The sequence below is a fragment of the Dicentrarchus labrax genome, unplaced genomic scaffold, assembly GCF_905237075.1.
Source record: "Dicentrarchus labrax unplaced genomic scaffold, dlabrax2021, whole genome shotgun sequence".
NCBI classification, from domain to species: Eukaryota; Metazoa; Chordata; class Actinopteri; family Moronidae; genus Dicentrarchus; species Dicentrarchus labrax.
Genome location: NW_026136875.1, coordinates 1,591,353 through 1,609,172, shown reverse-complemented (window position 1 = coordinate 1,609,172; position 17,820 = coordinate 1,591,353). Strand labels below are relative to the sequence as shown.

General features: G+C 40.3%; 1 long non-coding RNA gene and 26 other non-coding genes across 27 annotated transcripts in view; all 27 read left to right on the top strand.

The window, feature by feature from the left end:
- The window catches only part of LOC127360471 (uncharacterized), a 114,335-nt gene that overhangs the window by 93,591 nt on the left and 2,924 nt on the right, over positions 1 to 17,820 (top strand). The window lies entirely within an intron of this gene.
- Positions 443 to 583, top strand: LOC127360543 (U4 spliceosomal RNA). The gene has a single exon (XR_007883800.1). It is a non-coding gene; the product is annotated as a U4 spliceosomal RNA (small nuclear RNA).
- Positions 1,019 to 1,159, top strand: LOC127360541 (U4 spliceosomal RNA). The gene has a single exon (XR_007883798.1). It is a non-coding gene; the product is annotated as a U4 spliceosomal RNA (small nuclear RNA).
- On the top strand, positions 1,626 to 1,766 carry LOC127360540 (U4 spliceosomal RNA). Its single transcript, XR_007883797.1, has one exon. It is a non-coding gene; the product is annotated as a U4 spliceosomal RNA (small nuclear RNA).
- Positions 2,202 to 2,342, top strand: LOC127360539 (U4 spliceosomal RNA). Its single transcript, XR_007883796.1, has one exon. It is a non-coding gene; the product is annotated as a U4 spliceosomal RNA (small nuclear RNA).
- Positions 2,807 to 2,947, top strand: LOC127360538 (U4 spliceosomal RNA). Its single transcript, XR_007883795.1, has one exon. It is a non-coding gene; the product is annotated as a U4 spliceosomal RNA (small nuclear RNA).
- On the top strand, positions 3,386 to 3,526 carry LOC127360537 (U4 spliceosomal RNA). The gene has a single exon (XR_007883794.1). It is a non-coding gene; the product is annotated as a U4 spliceosomal RNA (small nuclear RNA).
- On the top strand, positions 3,962 to 4,102 carry LOC127360536 (U4 spliceosomal RNA). Its single transcript, XR_007883793.1, has one exon. It is a non-coding gene; the product is annotated as a U4 spliceosomal RNA (small nuclear RNA).
- Positions 4,568 to 4,708, top strand: LOC127360535 (U4 spliceosomal RNA). Its single transcript, XR_007883792.1, has one exon. It is a non-coding gene; the product is annotated as a U4 spliceosomal RNA (small nuclear RNA).
- On the top strand, positions 5,145 to 5,285 carry LOC127360534 (U4 spliceosomal RNA). Its single transcript, XR_007883791.1, has one exon. It is a non-coding gene; the product is annotated as a U4 spliceosomal RNA (small nuclear RNA).
- Positions 5,748 to 5,888, top strand: LOC127360533 (U4 spliceosomal RNA). The gene has a single exon (XR_007883790.1). It is a non-coding gene; the product is annotated as a U4 spliceosomal RNA (small nuclear RNA).
- On the top strand, positions 6,325 to 6,465 carry LOC127360531 (U4 spliceosomal RNA). Its single transcript, XR_007883789.1, has one exon. It is a non-coding gene; the product is annotated as a U4 spliceosomal RNA (small nuclear RNA).
- On the top strand, positions 6,930 to 7,070 carry LOC127360529 (U4 spliceosomal RNA). Its single transcript, XR_007883787.1, has one exon. It is a non-coding gene; the product is annotated as a U4 spliceosomal RNA (small nuclear RNA).
- Positions 7,507 to 7,647, top strand: LOC127360528 (U4 spliceosomal RNA). Its single transcript, XR_007883786.1, has one exon. It is a non-coding gene; the product is annotated as a U4 spliceosomal RNA (small nuclear RNA).
- LOC127360527 (U4 spliceosomal RNA) lies at positions 8,088 to 8,228 on the top strand. Its single transcript, XR_007883785.1, has one exon. It is a non-coding gene; the product is annotated as a U4 spliceosomal RNA (small nuclear RNA).
- LOC127360526 (U4 spliceosomal RNA) lies at positions 8,665 to 8,805 on the top strand. The gene has a single exon (XR_007883784.1). It is a non-coding gene; the product is annotated as a U4 spliceosomal RNA (small nuclear RNA).
- On the top strand, positions 9,241 to 9,381 carry LOC127360525 (U4 spliceosomal RNA). Its single transcript, XR_007883783.1, has one exon. It is a non-coding gene; the product is annotated as a U4 spliceosomal RNA (small nuclear RNA).
- Positions 9,817 to 9,957, top strand: LOC127360524 (U4 spliceosomal RNA). The gene has a single exon (XR_007883782.1). It is a non-coding gene; the product is annotated as a U4 spliceosomal RNA (small nuclear RNA).
- Positions 10,393 to 10,533, top strand: LOC127360523 (U4 spliceosomal RNA). The gene has a single exon (XR_007883781.1). It is a non-coding gene; the product is annotated as a U4 spliceosomal RNA (small nuclear RNA).
- Positions 10,969 to 11,109, top strand: LOC127360522 (U4 spliceosomal RNA). The gene has a single exon (XR_007883780.1). It is a non-coding gene; the product is annotated as a U4 spliceosomal RNA (small nuclear RNA).
- LOC127360521 (U4 spliceosomal RNA) lies at positions 11,566 to 11,706 on the top strand. Its single transcript, XR_007883779.1, has one exon. It is a non-coding gene; the product is annotated as a U4 spliceosomal RNA (small nuclear RNA).
- On the top strand, positions 12,171 to 12,311 carry LOC127360520 (U4 spliceosomal RNA). Its single transcript, XR_007883778.1, has one exon. It is a non-coding gene; the product is annotated as a U4 spliceosomal RNA (small nuclear RNA).
- Positions 12,776 to 12,916, top strand: LOC127360555 (U4 spliceosomal RNA). The gene has a single exon (XR_007883812.1). It is a non-coding gene; the product is annotated as a U4 spliceosomal RNA (small nuclear RNA).
- On the top strand, positions 13,353 to 13,493 carry LOC127360553 (U4 spliceosomal RNA). The gene has a single exon (XR_007883810.1). It is a non-coding gene; the product is annotated as a U4 spliceosomal RNA (small nuclear RNA).
- LOC127360542 (U4 spliceosomal RNA) lies at positions 13,930 to 14,070 on the top strand. The gene has a single exon (XR_007883799.1). It is a non-coding gene; the product is annotated as a U4 spliceosomal RNA (small nuclear RNA).
- LOC127360530 (U4 spliceosomal RNA) lies at positions 14,512 to 14,652 on the top strand. Its single transcript, XR_007883788.1, has one exon. It is a non-coding gene; the product is annotated as a U4 spliceosomal RNA (small nuclear RNA).
- Positions 15,118 to 15,258, top strand: LOC127360519 (U4 spliceosomal RNA). The gene has a single exon (XR_007883777.1). It is a non-coding gene; the product is annotated as a U4 spliceosomal RNA (small nuclear RNA).

Sequence of the window (17,820 nt, the reverse complement as noted above, 5' to 3'; positions counted from 1 at the left end):
TTAACAGTAAGTCTTGCATTTCTTAGTTTACTTGGCCACCTTGTTGTTCTTTTGACTCGTACAAGTCTCTATCGTGGCCAGAGCGGTAAAAGAAGTTCAACTTTCTGTGAATGCACCCAAGTCTATCAATCATTTACCAATAAAGTTTCTCAGTCCTCATTTAGGTGCTCTGGTCAAAGTTGACTATTTTTTTTTAAAAGTAAGAGAAAATTAGCATATCATTTGTAATCTTGGCCAGTCATACAGGTCTCATTGTTATTCCAAACCTGCCAGGTTTCCCCATCCACCAACGACTATCATCACATAAAAAAGGCGGGGTTTGTGGTCAATCAGCCAATCACATGCAATATTACACTGGTGTGATGGTACTGTTCATGCAGTGCACCACGTGTTCTGTCTGTGTTGGACCAGGTACCCTTTAAAACTCGTAGGTGCTACCGGCATTCTTGTGCAGAGGCAATTTCATAGTCTATGAAGATCTACTGAGACGTGATTATTGCTGGTTGAAAACTTAACCCAATACCCCGCCTGGATGACTTGAAATATAGTCAGCTGTGGCAATTTTTGCTGGTCTCTCAAGAGACTGATAACCTTGTATTAACAGTAAGTCTTGCATTTCTTAGTTTACTTGGCCACCTTGTTGTTCTTTTGACTCGTACAAGTCTCTATCGTGGCCAGAGCGGTAAAAGAAGTTCAACTTTCTGTGAATGGTACATTCCAAGTTTCTCAGTCCTCATTTAGGTGCTCTGGTCAAAGTTGACTATTTTTTTTAAAAGTAAGAGAAAATTAGCATATCATTTGTAATCTTGGCCAGTCATACAGGTCTCATTGTTATTCCAAACCTGCCAGGTTTCCCCATCCACCAACGACTATCATCACATAAAAAAGGCGGGGTTTGTGGTCAATCAGCCAATCACATGCAATATTACACTGGTGTGATGGTACTGTTCATGCAGTGCACCACGTGTTCTGTCTGTGTTGGACCAGGTACCCTTTAAAACTCGTAGGTGCTACCGGCATTCTTGTGCAGAGGCAATTTCATAGTCTATGAAGATCTACTGAGACGTGATTATTGCTGGTTGAAAACTTAACCCAATACCCCGCCTGGATGACTTGAAATATAGTCAGCTGTGGCAATTTTTGCTGGTCTCTCAAGAGACTGATAACCTTGTATTAACAGTAAGTCTTGCATTTCTTAGTTTACTTGGCCACCTTGTTGTTCTTTTGACTCGTACAAGTCTCTATCGTGGCCAGAGCGGTAAAAGAAGTTCAACTTTCTGTGAATCATACATCCCAAGTCTATCAATCGTATTTACCAATATCTAAGTTTCTCAGTCCTCATTTAGGTGCTCTGGTCAAAGTTGACTATTTTTTTTTAAAAGTAAGAGAAAATTAGCATATCATTTGTAATCTTGGCCAGTCATACAGGTCTCATTGTTATTCCAAACCTGCCAGGTTTCCCCATCCACCAACGACTATCATCACATAAAAAAAGGCGGGGTTTGTGGTCAATCAGCCAATCACATGCAATATTACACTGGTGTGATGGTACTGTTCATGCAGTGCACCACGTGTTCTGTCTGTGTTGGACCAGGTACCCTTTAAAACTCGTAGGTGCTACCGGCATTCTTGTGCAGAGGCAATTTCATAGTCTATGAAGATCTACTGAGACGTGATTATTGCTGGTTGAAAACTTAACCCAATACCCCGCCTGGATGACTTGAAATATAGTCAGCTGTGGCAATTTTTGCTGGTCTCTCAAGAGACTGATAACCTTGTATTAACAGTAAGTCTTGCATTTCTTAGTTTACTTGGCCACCTTGTTGTTCTTTTGACTCGTACAAGTCTCTATCGTGGCCAGAGCGGTAAAAGAAGTTCAACTTTCTGTGAATGGTACATTCCAAGTTTCTCAGTCCTCATTTAGGTGCTCTGGTCAAAGTTGACTATTTTTTTTAAAAGTAAGAGAAAATTAGCATATCATTTGTAATCTTGGCCAGTCATACAGGTCTCATTGTTATTCCAAACCTGCCAGGTTTCCCCATCCACCAACGACTATCATCACATAAAAAAGGCGGGGTTTGTGGTCAATCAGCCAATCACATGCAATATTACACTGGTGTGATGGTACTGTTCATGCAGTGCACCACGTGTTCTGTCTGTGTTGGACCAGGTACCCTTTAAAACTCGTAGGTGCTACCGGCATTCTTGTGCAGAGGCAATTTCATAGTCTATGAAGATCTACTGAGACGTGATTATTGCTGGTTGAAAACTTAACCCAATACCCCGCCTGGATGACTTGAAATATAGTCAGCTGTGGCAATTTTTGCTGGTCTCTCAAGAGACTGATAACCTTGTATTAACAGTAAGTCTTGCATTTCTTAGTTTACTTGGCCACCTTGTTGTTCTTTTGACTCGTACAAGTCTCTATCGTGGCCAGAGCGGTAAAAGAAGTTCAACTTTCTGTGAATCATACATCCCAAGTCTATCAATCGGATTTACCAATATCTAAGTTTCTCAGTCCTCATTTAGGTGCTCTGGTCAAAGTTGACTATTTTTTTTAAAAGTAAGAGAAAATTAGCATATCATTTGTAATCTTGGCCAGTCATACAGGTCTCATTGTTATTCCAAACCTGCCAGGTTTCCCCATCCACCAACGACTATCATCACATAAAAAAGGCGGGGTTTGTGGTCAATCAGCCAATCACATGCAATATTACACTGGTGTGATGGTACTGTTCATGCAGTGCACCACGTGTTCTGTCTGTGTTGGACCAGGTACCCTTTAAAACTCGTAGGTGCTACCGGCATTCTTGTGCAGAGGCAATTTCATAGTCTATGAAGATCTACTGAGACGTGATTATTGCTGGTTGAAAACTTAACCCAATACCCCGCCTGGATGACTTGAAATATAGTCAGCTGTGGCAATTTTTGCTGGTCTCTCAAGAGACTGATAACCTTGTATTAACAGTAAGTCTTGCATTTCTTAGTTTACTTGGCCACCTTGTTGTTCTTTTGACTCGTACAAGTCTCTATCGTGGCCAGAGCGGTAAAAGAAGTTCAACTTTCTGTGAATGGTACATTCCAAGTAATTCTCAGTCCTCATTTAGGTGCTCTGGTCAAAGTTGACTATTTTTTTTAAAAGTAAGAGAAAATTAGCATATCATTTGTAATCTTGGCCAGTCATACAGGTCTCATTGTTATTCCAAACCTGCCAGGTTTCCCCATCCACCAACGACTATCATCACATAAAAAAAGGCGGGGTTTGTGGTCAATCAGCCAATCACATGCAATATTACACTGGTGTGATGGTACTGTTCATGCAGTGCACCACGTGTTCTGTCTGTGTTGGACCAGGTACCCTTTAAAACTCGTAGGTGCTACCGGCATTCTTGTGCAGAGGCAATTTCATAGTCTATGAAGATCTACTGAGACGTGATTATTGCTGGTTGAAAACTTAACCCAATACCCCGCCTGGATGACTTGAAATATAGTCAGCTGTGGCAATTTTTGCTGGTCTCTCAAGAGACTGATAACCTTGTATTAACAGTAAGTCTTGCATTTCTTAGTTTACTTGGCCACCTTGTTGTTCTTTTGACTCGTACAAGTCTCTATCGTGGCCAGAGCGGTAAAAGAAGTTCAACTTTCTGTGAATGGTACATTCCAAGTTTCTCAGTCCTCATTTAGGTGCTCTGGTCAAAGTTGACTATTTTTTTTAAAAGTAAGAGAAAATTAGCATATCATTTGTAATCTTGGCCAGTCATACAGGTCTCATTGTTATTCCAAACCTGCCAGGTTTCCCCATCCACCAACGACTATCATCACATAAAAAAGGCGGGGTTTGTGGTCAATCAGCCAATCACATGCAATATTACACTGGTGTGATGGTACTGTTCATGCAGTGCACCACGTGTTCTGTCTGTGTTGGACCAGGTACCCTTTAAAACTCGTAGGTGCTACCGGCATTCTTGTGCAGAGGCAATTTCATAGTCTATGAAGATCTACTGAGACGTGATTATTGCTGGTTGAAAACTTAACCCAATACCCCGCCTGGATGACTTGAAATATAGTCAGCTGTGGCAATTTTTGCTGGTCTCTCAAGAGACTGATAACCTTGTATTAACAGTAAGTCTTGCATTTCTTAGTTTACTTGGCCACCTTGTTGTTCTTTTGACTCGTACAAGTCTCTATCGTGGCCAGAGCGGTAAAAGAAGTTCAACTTTCTGTGAATCATACATCCCAAGTCTATCAATCGTATTTACCAATATCTAAGTTTCTCAGTCCTCATTTAGGTGCTCTGGTCAAAGTTGACTATTTTTTTTAAAAGTAAGAGAAAATTAGCATATCATTTGTAATCTTGGCCAGTCATACAGGTCTCATTGTTATTCCAAACCTGCCAGGTTTCCCCATCCACCAACGACTATCATCACATAAAAAAAGGCGGGGTTTGTGGTCAATCAGCCAATCACATGCAATATTACACTGGTGTGATGGTACTGTTCATGCAGTGCACCACGTGTTCTGTCTGTGTTGGACCAGGTACCCTTTAAAACTCGTAGGTGCTACCGGCATTCTTGTGCAGAGGCAATTTCATAGTCTATGAAGATCTACTGAGACGTGATTATTGCTGGTTGAAAACTTAACCCAATACCCCGCCTGGATGACTTGAAATATAGTCAGCTGTGGCAATTTTTGCTGGTCTCTCAAGAGACTGATAACCTTGTATTAACAGTAAGTCTTGCATTTCTTAGTTTACTTGGCCACCTTGTTGTTCTTTTGACTCGTACAAGTCTCTATCGTGGCCAGAGCGGTAAAAGAAGTTCAACTTTCTGTGAATGGTACATTCCAAGTTTCTCAGTCCTCATTTAGGTGCTCTGGTCAAAGTTGACTATTTTTTTTTAAAAGTAAGAGAAAATTAGCATATCATTTGTAATCTTGGCCAGTCATACAGGTCTCATTGTTATTCCAAACCTGCCAGGTTTCCCCATCCACCAACGACTATCATCACATAAAAAAGGCGGGGTTTGTGGTCAATCAGCCAATCACATGCAATATTACACTGGTGTGATGGTACTGTTCATGCAGTGCACCACGTGTTCTGTCTGTGTTGGACCAGGTACCCTTTAAAACTCGTAGGTGCTACCGGCATTCTTGTGCAGAGGCAATTTCATAGTCTATGAAGATCTACTGAGACGTGATTATTGCTGGTTGAAAACTTAACCCAATACCCCGCCTGGATGACTTGAAATATAGTCAGCTGTGGCAATTTTTGCTGGTCTCTCAAGAGACTGATAACCTTGTATTAACAGTAAGTCTTGCATTTCTTAGTTTACTTGGCCACCTTGTTGTTCTTTTGACTCGTACAAGTCTCTATCGTGGCCAGAGCGGTAAAAGAAGTTCAACTTTCTGTGAATGGTACATTCCAAGTCTATCAATTATTTACCAATATCTAAGTTTCTCAGTCCTCATTTAGGTGCTCTGGTCAAAGTTGACTATTTTTTTTAAAAGTAAGAGAAAATTAGCATATCATTTGTAATCTTGGCCAGTCATACAGGTCTCATTGTTATTCCAAACCTGCCAGGTTTCCCCATCCACCAACGACTATCATCACATAAAAAAGGCGGGGTTTGTGGTCAATCAGCCAATCACATGCAATATTACACTGGTGTGATGGTACTGTTCATGCAGTGCACCACGTGTTCTGTCTGTGTTGGACCAGGTACCCTTTAAAACTCGTAGGTGCTACCGGCATTCTTGTGCAGAGGCAATTTCATAGTCTATGAAGATCTACTGAGACGTGATTATTGCTGGTTGAAAACTTAACCCAATACCCCGCCTGGATGACTTGAAATATAGTCAGCTGTGGCAATTTTTGCTGGTCTCTCAAGAGACTGATAACCTTGTATTAACAGTAAGTCTTGCATTTCTTAGTTTACTTGGCCACCTTGTTGTTCTTTTGACTCGTACAAGTCTCTATCGTGGCCAGAGCGGTAAAAGAAGTTCAACTTTCTGTGAATGGTACATTCCAAGTTTCTCAGTCCTCATTTAGGTGCTCTGGTCAAAGTTGACTATTTTTTTTAAAAGTAAGAGAAAATTAGCATATCATTTGTAATCTTGGCCAGTCATACAGGTCTCATTGTTATTCCAAACCTGCCAGGTTTCCCCATCCACCAACGACTATCATCACATAAAAAAAGGCGGGGTTTGTGGTCAATCAGCCAATCACATGCAATATTACACTGGTGTGATGGTACTGTTCATGCAGTGCACCACGTGTTCTGTCTGTGTTGGACCAGGTACCCTTTAAAACTCGTAGGTGCTACCGGCATTCTTGTGCAGAGGCAATTTCATAGTCTATGAAGATCTACTGAGACGTGATTATTGCTGGTTGAAAACTTAACCCAATACCCCGCCTGGATGACTTGAAATATAGTCAGCTGTGGCAATTTTTGCTGGTCTCTCAAGAGACTGATAACCTTGTATTAACAGTAAGTCTTGCATTTCTTAGTTTACTTGGCCACCTTGTTGTTCTTTTGACTCGTACAAGTCTCTATCGTGGCCAGAGCGGTAAAAGAAGTTCAACTTTCTGTGAATCATACATCCCAAGTCTATCAATGTATTTACCAATATCTAAGTTTCTCAGTCCTCATTTAGGTGCTCTGGTCAAAGTTGACTATTTTTTTTTAAAAGTAAGAGAAAATTAGCATATCATTTGTAATCTTGGCCAGTCATACAGGTCTCATTGTTATTCCAAACCTGCCAGGTTTCCCCATCCACCAACGACTATCATCACATAAAAAAGGCGGGGTTTGTGGTCAATCAGCCAATCACATGCAATATTACACTGGTGTGATGGTACTGTTCATGCAGTGCACCACGTGTTCTGTCTGTGTTGGACCAGGTACCCTTTAAAACTCGTAGGTGCTACCGGCATTCTTGTGCAGAGGCAATTTCATAGTCTATGAAGATCTACTGAGACGTGATTATTGCTGGTTGAAAACTTAACCCAATACCCCGCCTGGATGACTTGAAATATAGTCAGCTGTGGCAATTTTTGCTGGTCTCTCAAGAGACTGATAACCTTGTATTAACAGTAAGTCTTGCCTTTCTTAGTTTATTTGGCCACCCTGTTGTTCTTTTGACTCGTACAAGTCTCTATTGTGGCCAGAGCGGTAAAAGAAGTTCAACTTTCTGTGAATGGTACATTCCAAGTTTCTCAGTCCTCATTTAGGTGCTCTGGTCAAAGTTGACTATTTTTTTTTAAAAGTAAGAGAAAATTAGCATATCATTTGTAATCTTGGCCAGTCATACAGGTCTCATTGTTATTCCAAACCTGCCAGGTTTCCCCATCCACCAACGACTATCATCACATAAAAAAGGCGGGGTTTGTGGTCAATCAGCCAATCACATGCAATATTACACTGGTGTGATGGTACTGTTCATGCAGTGCACCACGTGTTCTGTCTGTGTTGGACCAGGTACCCTTTAAAACTCGTAGGTGCTACCGGCATTCTTGTGCAGAGGCAATTTCATAGTCTATGAAGATCTACTGAGACGTGATTATTGCTGGTTGAAAACTTAACCCAATACCCCGCCTGGATGACTTGAAATATAGTCAGCTGTGGCAATTTTTGCTGGTCTCTCAAGAGACTGATAACCTTGTATTAACAGTAAGTCTTGCATTTCTTAGTTTACTTGGCCACCTTGTTGTTCTTTTGACTCGTACAAGTCTCTATCGTGGCCAGAGCGGTAAAAGAAGTTCAACTTTCTGTGAATGGTACATTCCAAGTAAATTTCTCAGTCCTCATTTAGGTGCTCTGGTCAAAGTTGACTATTTTTTTTAAAAGTAAGAGAAAATTAGCATATCATTTGTAATCTTGGCCAGTCATACAGGTCTCATTGTTATTCCAAACCTGCCAGGTTTCCCCATCCACCAACGACTATCATCACATAAAAAAAGGCGGGGTTTGTGGTCAATCAGCCAATCACATGCAATATTACACTGGTGTGATGGTACTGTTCATGCAGTGCACCACGTGTTCTGTCTGTGTTGGACCAGGTACCCTTTAAAACTCGTAGGTGCTACCGGCATTCTTGTGCAGAGGCAATTTCATAGTCTATGAAGATCTACTGAGACGTGATTATTGCTGGTTGAAAACTTAACCCAATACCCCGCCTGGATGACTTGAAATATAGTCAGCTGTGGCAATTTTTGCTGGTCTCTCAAGAGACTGATAACCTTGTATTAACAGTAAGTCTTGCATTTCTTAGTTTACTTGGCCACCTTGTTGTTCTTTTGACTCGTACAAGTCTCTATCGTGGCCAGAGCGGTAAAAGAAGTTCAACTTTCTGTGAATGGTACATTCCAAGTTTCTCAGTCCTCATTTAGGTGCTCTGGTCAAAGTTGACTATTTTTTTTAAAAGTAAGAGAAAATTAGCATATCATTTGTAATCTTGGCCAGTCATACAGGTCTCATTGTTATTCCAAACCTGCCAGGTTTCCCCATCCACCAACGACTATCATCACATAAAAAAAGGCGGGGTTTGTGGTCAATCAGCCAATCACATGCAATATTACACTGGTGTGATGGTACTGTTCATGCAGTGCACCACGTGTTCTGTCTGTGTTGGACCAGGTACCCTTTAAAACTCGTAGGTGCTACCGGCATTCTTGTGCAGAGGCAATTTCATAGTCTATGAAGATCTACTGAGACGTGATTATTGCTGGTTGAAAACTTAACCCAATACCCCGCCTGGATGACTTGAAATATAGTCAGCTGTGGCAATTTTTGCTGGTCTCTCAAGAGACTGATAACCTTGTATTAACAGTAAGTCTTGCATTTCTTAGTTTACTTGGCCACCTTGTTGTTCTTTTGACTCGTACAAGTCTCTATCGTGGCCAGAGCGGTAAAAGAAGTTCAACTTTCTGTGAATGGTACATTCCAAGTTTCTCAGTCCTCATTTAGGTGCTCTGGTCAAAGTTGACTATTTTTTTTAAAAGTAAGAGAAAATTAGCATATCATTTGTAATCTTGGCCAGTCATACAGGTCTCATTGTTATTCCAAACCTGCCAGGTTTCCCCATCCACCAACGACTATCATCACATAAAAAAGGCGGGGTTTGTGGTCAATCAGCCAATCACATGCAATATTACACTGGTGTGATGGTACTGTTCATGCAGTGCACCACGTGTTCTGTCTGTGTTGGACCAGGTACCCTTTAAAACTCGTAGGTGCTACCGGCATTCTTGTGCAGAGGCAATTTCATAGTCTATGAAGATCTACTGAGACGTGATTATTGCTGGTTGAAAACTTAACCCAATACCCCGCCTGGATGACTTGAAATATAGTCAGCTGTGGCAATTTTTGCTGGTCTCTCAAGAGACTGATAACCTTGTATTAACAGTAAGTCTTGCATTTCTTAGTTTACTTGGCCACCTTGTTGTTCTTTTGACTCGTACAAGTCTCTATCGTGGCCAGAGCGGTAAAAGAAGTTCAACTTTCTGTGAATGGTACATTCCAAGTTTCTCAGTCCTCATTTAGGTGCTCTGGTCAAAGTTGACTATTTTTTTTAAAAGTAAGAGAAAATTAGCATATCATTTGTAATCTTGGCCAGTCATACAGGTCTCATTGTTATTCCAAACCTGCCAGGTTTCCCCATCCACCAACGACTATCATCACATAAAAAAGGCGGGGTTTGTGGTCAATCAGCCAATCACATGCAATATTACACTGGTGTGATGGTACTGTTCATGCAGTGCACCACGTGTTCTGTCTGTGTTGGACCAGGTACCCTTTAAAACTCGTAGGTGCTACCGGCATTCTTGTGCAGAGGCAATTTCATAGTCTATGAAGATCTACTGAGACGTGATTATTGCTGGTTGAAAACTTAACCCAATACCCCGCCTGGATGACTTGAAATATAGTCAGCTGTGGCAATTTTTGCTGGTCTCTCAAGAGACTGATAACCTTGTATTAACAGTAAGTCTTGCATTTCTTAGTTTACTTGGCCACCTTGTTGTTCTTTTGACTGGTACAAGTCTCTATCGTGGCCAGAGCGGTAAAAGAAGTTCAACTTTCTGTGAATGGTACATTCCAAGTTTCTCAGTCCTCATTTAGGTGCTCTGGTCAAAGTTGACTATTTTTTTTAAAAGTAAGAGAAAATTAGCATATCATTTGTAATCTTGGCCAGTCATACAGGTCTCATTGTTATTCCAAACCTGCCAGGTTTCCCCATCCACCAACGACTATCATCACATAAAAAAGGCGGGGTTTGTGGTCAATCAGCCAATCACATGCAATATTACACTGGTGTGATGGTACTGTTCATGCAGTGCACCACGTGTTCTGTCTGTGTTGGACCAGGTACCCTTTAAAACTCGTAGGTGCTACCGGCATTCTTGTGCAGAGGCAATTTCATAGTCTATGAAGATCTACTGAGACGTGATTATTGCTGGTTGAAAACTTAACCCAATACCCCGCCTGGATGACTTGAAATATAGTCAGCTGTGGCAATTTTTGCTGGTCTCTCAAGAGACTGATAACCTTGTATTAACAGTAAGTCTTGCATTTCTTAGTTTACTTGGCCACCTTGTTGTTCTTTTGACTGGTACAAGTCTCTATCGTGGCCAGAGCGGTAAAAGAAGTTCAACTTTCTGTGAATGGTACATTCCAAGTTTCTCAGTCCTCATTTAGGTGCTCTGGTCAAAGTTGACTATTTTTTTTAAAAGTAAGAGAAAATTAGCATATCATTTGTAATCTTGGCCAGTCATACAGGTCTCATTGTTATTCCAAACCTGCCAGGTTTCCCCATCCACCAACGACTATCATCACATAAAAAAGGCGGGGTTTGTGGTCAATCAGCCAATCACATGCAATATTACACTGGTGTGATGGTACTGTTCATGCAGTGCACCACGTGTTCTGTCTGTGTTGGACCAGGTACCCTTTAAAACTCGTAGGTGCTACCGGCATTCTTGTGCAGAGGCAATTTCATAGTCTATGAAGATCTACTGAGACGTGATTATTGCTGGTTGAAAACTTAACCCAATACCCCGCCTGGATGACTTGAAATATAGTCAGCTGTGGCAATTTTTGCTGGTCTCTCAAGAGACTGATAACCTTGTATTAACAGTAAGTCTTGCATTTCTTAGTTTACTTGGCCACCTTGTTGTTCTTTTGACTCGTACAAGTCTCTATCGTGGCCAGAGCGGTAAAAGAAGTTCAACTTTCTGTGAATGGTACATTCCAACTAATATTTACCAATATCAAGTTTCTCAGTCCTCATTTAGGTGCTCTGGTCAAAGTTGACTATTTTTTTTAAAAGTAAGAGAAAATTAGCATATCATTTGTAATCTTGGCCAGTCATACAGGTCTCATTGTTATTCCAAACCTGCCAGGTTTCCCCATCCACCAACGACTATCATCACATAAAAAAAGGCGGGGTTTGTGGTCAATCAGCCAATCACATGCAATATTACACTGGTGTGATGGTACTGTTCATGCAGTGCACCACGTGTTCTGTCTGTGTTGGACCAGGTACCCTTTAAAACTCGTAGGTGCTACCGGCATTCTTGTGCAGAGGCAATTTCATAGTCTATGAAGATCTACTGAGACGTGATTATTGCTGGTTGAAAACTTAACCCAATACCCCGCCTGGATGACTTGAAATATAGTCAGCTGTGGCAATTTTTGCTGGTCTCTCAAGAGACTGATAACCTTGTATTAACAGTAAGTCTTGCATTTCTTAGTTTACTTGGCCACCTTGTTGTTCTTTTGACTCGTACAAGTCTCTATCGTGGCCAGAGCGGTAAAAGAAGTTCAACTTTCTGTGAATCATACATCCCAAGTCTATCAATCGTATTTACCAATATCTAAGTTTCTCAGTCCTCATTTAGGTGCTCTGGTCAAAGTTGACTATTTTTTTTAAAAGTAAGAGAAAATTAGCATATCATTTGTAATCTTGGCCAGTCATACAGGTCTCATTGTTATTCCAAACCTGCCAGGTTTCCCCATCCACCAACGACTATCATCACATAAAAAAGGCGGGGTTTGTGGTCAATCAGCCAATCACATGCAATATTACACTGGTGTGATGGTACTGTTCATGCAGTGCACCACGTGTTCTGTCTGTGTTGGACCAGGTACCCTTTAAAACTCGTAGGTGCTACCGGCATTCTTGTGCAGAGGCAATTTCATAGTCTATGAAGATCTACTGAGACGTGATTATTGCTGGTTGAAAACTTAACCCAATACCCCGCCTGGATGACTTGAAATATAGTCAGCTGTGGCAATTTTTGCTGGTCTCTCAAGAGACTGATAACCTTGTATTAACAGTAAGTCTTGCATTTCTTAGTTTACTTGGCCACCTTGTTGTTCTTTTGACTCATACAAGTCTCTATCGTGGCCAGAGCGGTAAAAGAAGTTCAACTTTCTGTGAATCATACATCCCAAGTCTATCAATCGTATTTACCAATATCTAAGTTTCTCAGTCCTCATTTAGGTGCTCTGGTCAAAGTTGACTATTTTTTTTAAAAGTAAGAGAAAATTAGCATATCATTTGTAATCTTGGCCAGTCATACAGGTCTCATTGTTATTCCAAACCTGCCAGGTTTCCCCATCCACCAACGACTATCATCACATAAAAAAGGCGGGGTTTGTGGTCAATCAGCCAATCACATGCAATATTACACTGGTGTGATGGTACTGTTCATGCAGTGCACCACGTGTTCTGTCTGTGTTGGACCAGGTACCCTTTAAAACTCGTAGGTGCTACCGGCATTCTTGTGCAGAGGCAATTTCATAGTCTATGAAGATCTACTGAGACGTGATTATTGCTGGTTGAAAACTTAACCCAATACCCCGCCTGGATGACTTGAAATATAGTCAGCTGTGGCAATTTTTGCTGGTCTCTCAAGAGACTGATAACCTTGTATTAACAGTAAGTCTTGCATTTCTTAGTTTACTTGGCCACCTTGTTGTTCTTTTGACTCGTACAAGTCTCTATCGTGGCCAGAGCGGTAAAAGAAGTTCAACTTTCTGTGAATGGTACATTCCAAGTTTCTCAGTCCTCATTTAGGTGCTCTGGTCAAAGTTGACTATTTTTTTTAAAAGTAAGAGAAAATTAGCATATCATTTGTAATCTTGGCCAGTCATACAGGTCTCATTGTTATTCCAAACCTGCCAGGTTTCCCCATCCACCAACGACTATCATCACATAAAAAAAGGCGGGGTTTGTGGTCAATCAGCCAATCACATGCAATATTACACTGGTGTGATGGTACTGTTCATGCAGTGCACCACGTGTTCTGTCTGTGTTGGACCAGGTACCCTTTAAAACTCGTAGGTGCTACCGGCATTCTTGTGCAGAGGCAATTTCATAGTCTATGAAGATCTACTGAGACGTGATTATTGCTGGTTGAAAACTTAACCCAATACCCCGCCTGGATGACTTGAAATATAGTCAGCTGTGGCAATTTTTGCTGGTCTCTCAAGAGACTGATAACCTTGTATTAACAGTAAGTCTTGCATTTCTTAGTTTACTTGGCCACCTTGTTGTTCTTATGACTCGTACAGGTCTCTATTGTGGCCAGAGCGGTAAAAGAAGTTCATCTTTCTGTGAATGGTACATTCCAAGTTTCTCAGTCCTCATTTAGGTGCTCTGGTCAAAGTTGACTATTTTTTTTAAAAGTAAGAGAAAATTAGCATATCATTTGTAATCTTGGCCAGTCATACAGGTCTCATTGTTATTCCAAACCTGCCAGGTTTCCCCATCCACCAACGACTATCATCACATAAAAAAAGGCGGGGTTTGTGGTCAATCAGCCAATCACATGCAATATTACACTGGTGTGATGGTACTGTTCATGCAGTGCACCACGTGTTCTGTCTGTGTTGGACCAGGTACCCTTTAAAACTCGTAGGTGCTACCGGCATTCTTGTGCAGAGGCAATTTCATAGTCTATGAAGATCTACTGAGACGTGATTATTGCTGGTTGAAAACTTAACCCAATACCCCGCCTGGATGACTTGAAATATAGTCAGCTGTGGCAATTTTTGCTGGTCTCTCAAGAGACTGATAACCTTGTATTAACAGTAAGTCTTGCATTTCTTAGTTTACTTGGCCACCTTGTTGTTCTTATGACTCGTACAGGTCTCTATCGTGGCCAGAGCGGTAAAAGAAGTTCAACTTTCTGTGAATGGTACATTCCAAGTAAAATTTCTCAGTCCTCATTTAGGTGCTCTGGTCAAAGTTGACTATTTTTTTTAAAAGTAAGAGAAAATTAGCATATCATTTGTAATCTTGGCCAGTCATACAGGTCTCATTGTTATTCCAAACCTGCCAGGTTTCCCCATCCACCAACGACTATCATCACATAAAAAAAGGCGGGGTTTGTGGTCAATCAGCCAATCACATGCAATATTACACTGGTGTGATGGTACTGTTCATGCAGTGCACCACGTGTTCTGTCTGTGTTGGACCAGGTACCCTTTAAAACTCGTAGGTGCTACCGGCATTCTTGTGCAGAGGCAATTTCATAGTCTATGAAGATCTACTGAGACGTGATTATTGCTGGTTGAAAACTTAACCCAATACCCCGCCTGGATGACTTGAAATATAGTCAGCTGTGGCAATTTTTGCTGGTCTCTCAAGAGACTGATAACCTTGTATTAACAGTAAGTCTTGCATTTCTTAGTTTACTTGGCCACCTTGTTGTTCTTTTGACTCGTACAAGTCTCTATCGTGGCCAGAGCGGTAAAAGAAGTTCAACTTTCTGTGAATGATACATCCCAAGTCTATCAATCGTATTTACCAATATCTAAGTTTCTCAGTCCTCATTTAGGTGCTCTGGTCAAAGTTGACTATTTTTTTTAAAAGTAAGAGAAAATTAGCATATCATTTGTAATCTTGGCCAGTCATACAGGTCTCATTGTTATTCCAAACCTGCCAGGTTTCCCCATCCACCAACGACTATCATCACATTAAAAAAGGCGGGGTTTGTGGTCAATCAGCCAATCACATGCAATATTACACTGGTGTGATGGTACTGTTCATGCAGTGCACCACGTGTTCTGTCTGTGTTGGACCAGGTACCCTTTAAAACTCGTAGGTGCTACCGGCATTCTTGTGCAGAGGCAATTTCATAGTCTATGAAGATCTACTGAGACGTGATTATTGCTGGTTGAAAACTTAACCCAATACCCCGCCTGGATGACTTGAAATATAGTCAGCTGTGGCAATTTTTGCTGGTCTCTCAAGAGACTGATAACCTTGTATTAACAGTAAGTCTTGCATTTCTTAGTTTACTTGGCCACCTTGTTGTTCTTTTGACTCGTACAAGTCTCTATCGTGGCCAGAGCGGTAAAAGAAGTTCAACTTTCTGTGAATCATACATCCCAAGTCTATCAATCGTATTTACCAATATCTAAGTTTCTCAGTCCTCATTTAGGTGCTCTGGTCAAAGTTGACAATTTTTTTTAAAAGTAAGAGAAAATAAGCATATCATTTGTAATCTTGGCCAGTCATACAGGTCTCATTGTTATTCCAAACCTGCCAGGTTTCCCCATCCACCAACGACTATCATCACATAAAAAAAGGCGGGGTTTGTGGTCAATCAGCCAATCACATGCAATATTACACTGGTGTGATGGTACTGTTCATGCAGTGCACCACGTGTTCTGTCTGTGTTGATCTGTGTTAGACAAAAAAGAATATCATGAGTGGTACATCCCAAATTTATCAATAGTGTTTATCTAGATCTACGTTTCTCAGTCGTTTTTGCTAGTCTCTGAATAGACTGATAACCTTGTATTAATAGTGTATCTGGCATTTCTTAGTTTAGCATACTGACTTTTCAATCTGCAAATCTGTTTCTTTGCCAGGTACAGAGGACTTTACATTCCATTCATTATTTAGAAATTGATGACACATCGTTGTGACATAGTTTTTATTTCTGAGAGCTTTACTGTAACCAGTGTTCAGACCTAGCTTGTTTGCAATTACTAGCTTGACTTCAGTGTCATCCTTCTTTTCCTGAAAGTTTTTTTCAATACTTTCTGTCATAGTGCTAGGACTACTTAACTTAAGAGTAGCATCACACAATTTAGATTTTACTTTTGTTGCCTATCTGAACGAAATGATCCATCACCTAGTTTATTAAGCAAGCTTCATTTTTTGCATCAGACTTCTAGCTAGTGAATTTGTTAGCAGTAGACTTTGAATGCAAATTAACCAATAGAGCGACATATGTAACTGGTCGGAAACATTCTCAGTCTTTAACCAATTTAACGGTTAACCGTCCACACCAGGGTTCAACTGCTTTGACATCTTTCACATCAGCCCAAACAGGCCAACAGATTAGGTGTGGGAGCACTCTAACCACCACATGCTGCCAGTTTCAGTGTGTATTGTTCAAGTTTGGCTCCATAACTGATTTCTGTTGGCTGGTTCAGTCCAGATTTGGCCCAGAGCCTGCCTGAGAGGCTCTTACTTTTATTTCCAGGAGGATTTAAAGAATTGCCTGACAGCAGCATCCCAGCTCAATTAACCTTCAGATGCCTTCAAATTCAACTCAACAAAAGCAGTTTGAAAGGGGGAAAAAATGATCAAAGCCAACAGGGGAGTCTGAAGACGCTGTGCTGAGTTGTTTAAAGCGATCACATCTGTCCACTTCTTCTTGTCAAATAATTGATTTTAAAATATTACTGTTGGTTTATAAAGCACTGAATGGTTCATTTCTCATCTGCAGCTCCATTATGAAGCGTCCAGACCTCACAGTTGGTCTGGGTTCAGGTCTGCGGTCAGAGTCCTGGAGAAGCGACTTTCAGTTTTTATTTAACATTGTACTGTAACTTTTCCTTTTACTTTTATTTCATTTAAGCTTCTTTTTATATTCTATCAATCTTCTTAAGTCCTGGTTATGTGTCTTTTTTATTGCCTTGTGTTCCTTTTATATCTTGCTCTAATCTTTTATGTCCTATAAAAAGCATAGTAAATTGTCTTTTTGTGGACAACAATCTGAAAACCAACAAAAACAACTCTTCTTTAAAGGCCATTTTCTCAAAATGACTTTTTTTTCAAACTCTGAGCCAGAACTTTTCCCTTCAGTAGCACTTACATACACTAAAGCTTCCAGTTCTATTCATATATATATATATAGTCTGAAGGGTTTTACAGAGGGGTTTATTCGTATATCATTCATAGCCTGATTAATATCAGATTATATTACTAAAAACATAGTTAAAAATGATATATTTATATACATGTGGTTGTGTTTGTGAATAAAAAAGAGATATAAGCATTTCACTCTAACATGTCGAAATGTGTGCAAAATAGCACATTTTTAACCATATAATGCATGTTTTGCATATTTAAACATACAATTTCAGAAAAATTAATAAAATAAAAAAAGAAATTGTCTTAATGTCAGTAATCAGCTGGAGAAGTTTCGTGGTGAAATCTGTTAGTTAAAACTTTTACCCTATTGACCTTCCTATGAAGGATATAACCCTATTATATCACATATTTTAATGCTTATAATTAAAACTGAAACCAACATGTAAAATGAAAAACAAATACAATCAACTATGACCTCCTTTTGACATCTTGTTTGAATTCTTCTAATCTTACTCTCATATTATAAAAGTCAAACTAACCAGATCAAACGAGACAATTAAATTCCATTAAAAAGAAAATAACGAGGGCTGTGTTTGACTCCTTGACTTCAGCACCGCTGTGTCTGTCAGCCAATTTATTTCCTGCTAATCCGTTAATCTCCTCTTACTCTCCCCACTCCACTTCTCAAACTTTATTATTTTTTATTTA